Source organism: Gracilinanus agilis, chromosome 4, assembly GCF_016433145.1.
Source record: "Gracilinanus agilis isolate LMUSP501 chromosome 4, AgileGrace, whole genome shotgun sequence".
NCBI lineage: Eukaryota > Metazoa > Chordata > Mammalia > Didelphimorphia > Didelphidae > Gracilinanus > Gracilinanus agilis.
Window position 1 is genome coordinate 10400303 of NC_058133.1, and position 6000 is coordinate 10406302.

The window sequence follows — 6000 nt, forward strand, 5'->3', positions numbered from 1 at the left end:
CCAGCAGATACTTGTTTTCTTGTAACTCCATAGGCAGAAACTGGCCCATTTCTGATAAAATGAAGCTCAAATGGAAAATTACAATGACATTCAGACAAGTTCAATAAAGGGATAAATCAAACCATAAACCAAGAAAACTTTTAGTATATACTTGAAGGGCATTTATATGGCTATAGATTTAGTCAGGACTTTCAGGTAGTCCAGTAATTCTTAAATTATCTCTCCTGGATCTATTTTCCAAGTCAGTTGTTTTTTCAATGAGATAGTTAATATTTTCTTCTCTTTTCATTCTTTTGATTTTGTTTTATTGTTTCTTGATGTCTTGTGAAGTCAGTAGCTTCTATTTGCCCCATTCTCATTTTTATTCATTCATTCATTCATTCATTCATTCATTCATTCATTCATTCATTCATTTATTTGTTTAGTTATTTATAAAGCCCTTACCTTCTGTCTTGGAGTCAATACTGTGTATTGGCTCCAAGGCAAAAGAGTGGTAAGGGTAGGCAATGGGGGTCAAGTGACTTGCCCAGGGCCACACAGCTGGGAAGTGTCTGAGGCCAGATTTGAACCTAGGACCTCCTGTCTCTAGGCCTGGCTCTCAATCCACTGAGCTACCCAGCCAACCCCCCCACCTTCTCATTTTTAAAGAATGAATTTCTTCCATGATCTTTTAATCCTCCTTTTCCATTTGGTCCATTCTACTTTTCATGGAACTCTTTTCATCATTGGATTCTCCACCCACCCCATCCCCCACCCTCTTTTTCCAGTAGGTCAATTCTTTTTTTTAGATAACTCTTTTCTTCATTGTATTTTTCTGCTTCTTTTCCCAGTTGACTAATTTTACTTCTTGTGCTGTTGTTTTCTTTTTGCATTACTTTCATTTCTTTTCCAAATTTTTCTTCCAATTGTTCTTCAACTTGCCTTATTTGATTTTTTAATTCCTTTTTGAGTTCTTTCAAAGTTTGAAACCAATTTCCATTTTTTTTTGAAGTTTTGCATGTGGTTGTTTGGATCTCAAAATCCTCTATTGACTCTATATTTAGCTCTTTGTCTCCACAGAAATTTTCTATGGTTAAGGGTTTCTTTTGCTGTTTGTTCATTTTTCCCAGTCTTTTTTTTTTTGCCTGTGGATTGGGAATTCTTAAATCTGCTGATTCTGGCTCCTCTGCTGCTGGTTTGCAGGACTCAACACTGTTAGTTATTTTGCTCAGGGGGTAGGTCTTCACCTCAGTGCAGGCTTGAAAGGGCCAAGCACCATGGATTTCCAAGCCTCACTGTGGGATGGTACCATGGCCCAGAACTTTAAGGAGTGTGAAGCCAGGATCTCAGGATCCCATAGTTGGTTAATGACCAGGTTCGGAACCTGGCACAATATTGGAGGGAAGGGGGTGATCAGACAGCTCTCCTGTGTGTGCAGTTTTGCTTCTGGTTCCCCCTTAGCCCATGAAAATTGACTCTCTCTCTGCCTACCTTCCAAGTTATATTCAGTGGGAGAAACTTCTCACTATGTCTTGCTGTTTGTTTTGACTCCTGTTTTTTTGAGGCACTTTTTAAAGATAGATTTGGAAGGATTGTCAGAGAGTTTCAGTTTTTGCTGCTACTAAGCTGCCATCTTGGCTCCACCTCCCCATATGGTTATAGATTTAGAGTTAGGAGGGACCTGGGAGACCAAGTCCAACTCCAGAAGGTCTTACAGGTAGGGAAACTGAGGACCAGAGAGGTCAAATAACATGTCACAGATTTGGATCTGGAAGAACCTTTGAGACAAATCTCCCCATTCTGTAGGTGAAAAATAAGACATCCAGGAAGGAAAAGTGGCTTAATAACCCCGGGTTCTGATTAGTTTTGACACTTTCTCCCAGTGCTGGTATGGAGCACTAACTAGCCCATTTGCAGATAGGCTCATCCACATGGGCCATTTCTCTCCACAAAGTGATTTTAAATTTGATTCATTTATCTCTAGGGGTTCCCCAAATGCTCCCAAACCCCTCAGAATGTTAATATAGATATATTTTCTATTCTATATAGAACTGTTTGTAATTTAATTATTTTAGAACAGAAACAGATTAAAATCTGGTCAGGACAGGGGAGACGCCTGGTCTCTGATCAATTAATTCTACCACATATCCCCACCCCCTTCTCCACCTTCTTAAAATACTAGATATAGTCATAAAGAGGAAGGAACTGATGAGGGGGCATAGAACTAGAAAACGTATGCCAGTTATTCCTTTATGAAGTGTTACCGAGTAATTGCTCCAGGAGTTGGAAGGACAAGGTATTTAAAGAGAAATGACCAATCCCCGGCCCCAAGGCCAGGGCACCTTCTAATCCAATCAAGAGAAACTTGTTTGTGCTTCATAAAGAGACGACTCTGCCCAGCTCCACCTTTCCAGTAGGAGGCTGAACACCTCCTTCATTGGTTCATTACTTTCTCTGACTACATCCCACCAAATGAGGGATGTACCTACGTCAATTAGTCAGAGACTTTCCCCACCTCTGAAGGCCAGAGAGATCTTTGGCTCTTCTCCCTTAAGTGGGCTGTGCTACCATATCAAAGATGGCGCTGTTACCCAAAGAAGGCTGGGAATGTCCAGTCAAAGAGAAAGCCAGTCTTGCTTATTCCTGGAAACTCTATCTGTAAATACAACATGGCTAGGAAATCCCTTGGGACTGAACACCCAATTATTCAGACACTTAGCTGGGTGAAATCTCTTAACCTGATCTTTAAGCCTCAGTTTCCTTTTCTGTAAAATGAGGGGGTTGAGCTCTTTAAAGTTCTTTCCAGATCTAATCCTATTTTCCAGTGATGCCATACACAGTAGTCATCTGTGTATTTAAATCTAAATTCAAATCTAAGAAGAAGATTGTGTGCTCTCATTACTAATTGAATAACTGAAGACGATGTATACTCTTTTTTTTAATTTTTATTTTTTTAAACCCTTAACTTCTGTGTATTGGCTCCTAGGTGGAAGAGTGGTAAGGGTAGGCAATGGAGGTCAAGTGATTTACCCAGGGTCACACAGATGGGAAGTGGCTGAAGCCAGATTTGAACCCAGGACCTCCCATCTCTAGGCCTGGCTCTCAATCCACTGAGCTACCCAGCTGCCCCCCAATGTATTCTCTTAAAGGGTTGCAAAGTCTTTTGTGAGCCTCACAGTGACCCTGGGAGGTAGGTGCTGCTATCCCCATTTTCCAGATGCGGAAGGAAGGTTCAGAGAGATACAGTGATTTACCTAATATCACACAGCTAACAAGAGTCTGGAAAGGAATTTAAACTGAGGTCTCCCATTTCTAAAACCCGCATTCTCTCCACACAGCCTCTCATTAAATCAAACAAGGAATTGAAATAACCTCCATAAAGCAGATATTCAAAGTTCTCGTGCTACAAGAAAAATAAAATGAAATGAAATAAAAATCTGGAATCTAGAACCAAAGACTGGACCAGGGCAAAGTCTTCTCATCAGGCCTGTCACATGACAGTGTGACATCCCAGTTTTCTGGACAATTCACAAAATCCTCCATGCTTCAGGACCCTCCACTCCTTGCTATACTCCCGTCACTCCATGATCCATTCATCTCACAATGACATTTTGAAAACGATTTCCCAATCGTGGAGGTTTAGAGAAATGCAAATGAAAACAAGTCCAGTCGTTTTATTGTTTATTGGGACCTGTTGGCCAAGACAGAACAATGCATGTCGGCAAGGAGGAGGGAAAGCAGGCAGGCAATGACAGTCATCAAGGACCAGGCTGGAGAATGGGGAGAGGGAGGTCTCGGTTTGAATGGGCGAAGGCGCACCCTTGGGTGGATTTCCATTTTGGATTAGTAGCAATTGAGAAATCTTTTTCAAGTTGTTTTGGTGGTTTATAGTTCTCCCTCGGAAGAGGTGAGTGACTCCTCCAGGGTCAAACGACTGATATGTGTCAGAGGCAAGACTTGCATCCAGGGCTTTCCAACTTCAATGTTACCTTTCTACCCATTAGGTCATGGATTCTCCTAATGCTTCGAGAGAAGACCTAATGAATGTAAAATGCGTCAAGATATTAAATAAAATATCCGTTAGGATGAGATGGCGCCTTTCTCATCCTTTTGGGGAGCCGCGGCCTTGCTGTTGCTACGTCCTATCAATTTGTATGCTTGTGTGTATAAATATATATATTATATACCTATAAATATATACACAGATACATAGGACCGCGTGTCTTTATATGACTATACAGACATACATCCACACACATTAGATTTATCTATAGGAACAAATATATTTATATCCTCATATATCTTTATATTTATAATATACATATTTTAATTTATGTTTGTCATATATTATATATTTATATTATATATTATTTATATAATTATGATTTATAATGTATTATATAATATACATATAGATTTATGTATATAGGGAAGATGATCTAATGATAATATTAACCACAACAATGATGGAGAAAGTTTTATGGTTTGCAAAGTGTTTTCCATCTGTTAACATATTTGGCCTATAACATTTGCCATTCAAATAACAATTCACATTTTGGAGTGCTTTATCGTTTAGGGTGATCCGGAGAATATATCTAAAGCAGAAAGGACGCCCCAGGCCGGCCACATTCAGCTCCACATTTTACAGATGAGAAAACGGAGGTCACTGGGAGTCTGTTACTCGCCGGCCCGGCCCGAGGTCCTATCAATAGTCATTTATGAAATTTCTTCTTCCCCAAAGCCAGCCCCGTCTTCCCATTTTACAGATGGCTAAAGTCAAGTCATGTGATCCAATGGGTCACGTGATCCAATGGCATCGCCCACGTGAGGAATGGCCGACGGAGCCAAGACGCTGCAGACCAGGTTCTGCTTTCTCCGGGTCCATCTGGAAGACTCCGGTCTCAGGCGAGGATGGCGAGCTCCCCTTACGAGCAATGGGGGGCAGAAGCCAGCAGGTTTTCGGCTGACTCGCCTGGGAAAGGGCACGAGGCCGGGACAGACTTAGGGCTTCCAGAGCTCGCTCTGGGAATCTGGGCGGGAATAGCGCCCCGCTGAAGGGGCTCCGCCCAGTCCGCAGGCTGGAGAAGGTGTCCGAGTGGTGGGCAGCCAGGAGGCTCCGTCCAGCAAGGGACAGAGATGCGTGTGCTTGGGCTTTCTGCCTGACGGGTGGGGTGGGGGGGCCCATGGGCCACTCCTCTTAGGAGAAGTTCCGAGCCCTTCAGGACTTCGTGTAAATGGGACATTTTCCAATAAAGTGAAACTTGCCATTGGCTGTAAACATCCTTCACCGACCAGCCTTCAAGAGCCAACATCAAAGCGGTGGAGCAGCCGAGCTGGGCTGGGCCAGAGACTCGCAGGGGGCTCAGGACGGTGACTCATCGCTCAAACTCACTCAGCTCCCAGAGATGAAAGGGCTCCCCTCAGACGGGCTCCCCAGCCCGGGGAAGGAGAGCTCTCTGCCCCTTCTTCACCTCTTCTGGGCCCGAAGCTGACTCACAGGGGTGGCTCGGAGGTCCGCCTTTCTTTGTGAGCCTGGAAAAATCTTAAGCGCTGGTTATTGCTGGGCTCATCTGTTCCTGAGATCAATGCATTGTTTTCTACTATGATGTGAAGCTTCCTGCGTTGAACCTTTGGGGCCTCAGTTCATTTATCTATAAAACAGGCACGGTGTTCCAAGTAGGGATCCCGCCACCCCAAGAATTGGTTTATTGCTTGGTTGCGAGTTCTTCCCCTTTTTAGTCTTTTTTTTTTTTTTGTACATAGACTGTATTTTTCTGTGAACACAACATCTCCTCCCTATAGAGCAGGGGTTCCCAAAATTTTTTGGCCTCCCCCTTTCCAGAAAAAATATGACTTAGTGCACCCCCCCCCAAATGATGAAACTATTTATTGAACTCAGAAAAGAATGTAATACAAAAAAAGTGTGGCCATGACCGCTCCCCTGGATCGATGCAGCACCCACCAGGGGGCGGTGGCGCCCACTTTGGGAATCACTGCTCTAGAATATAGTTCTTTTTCAGA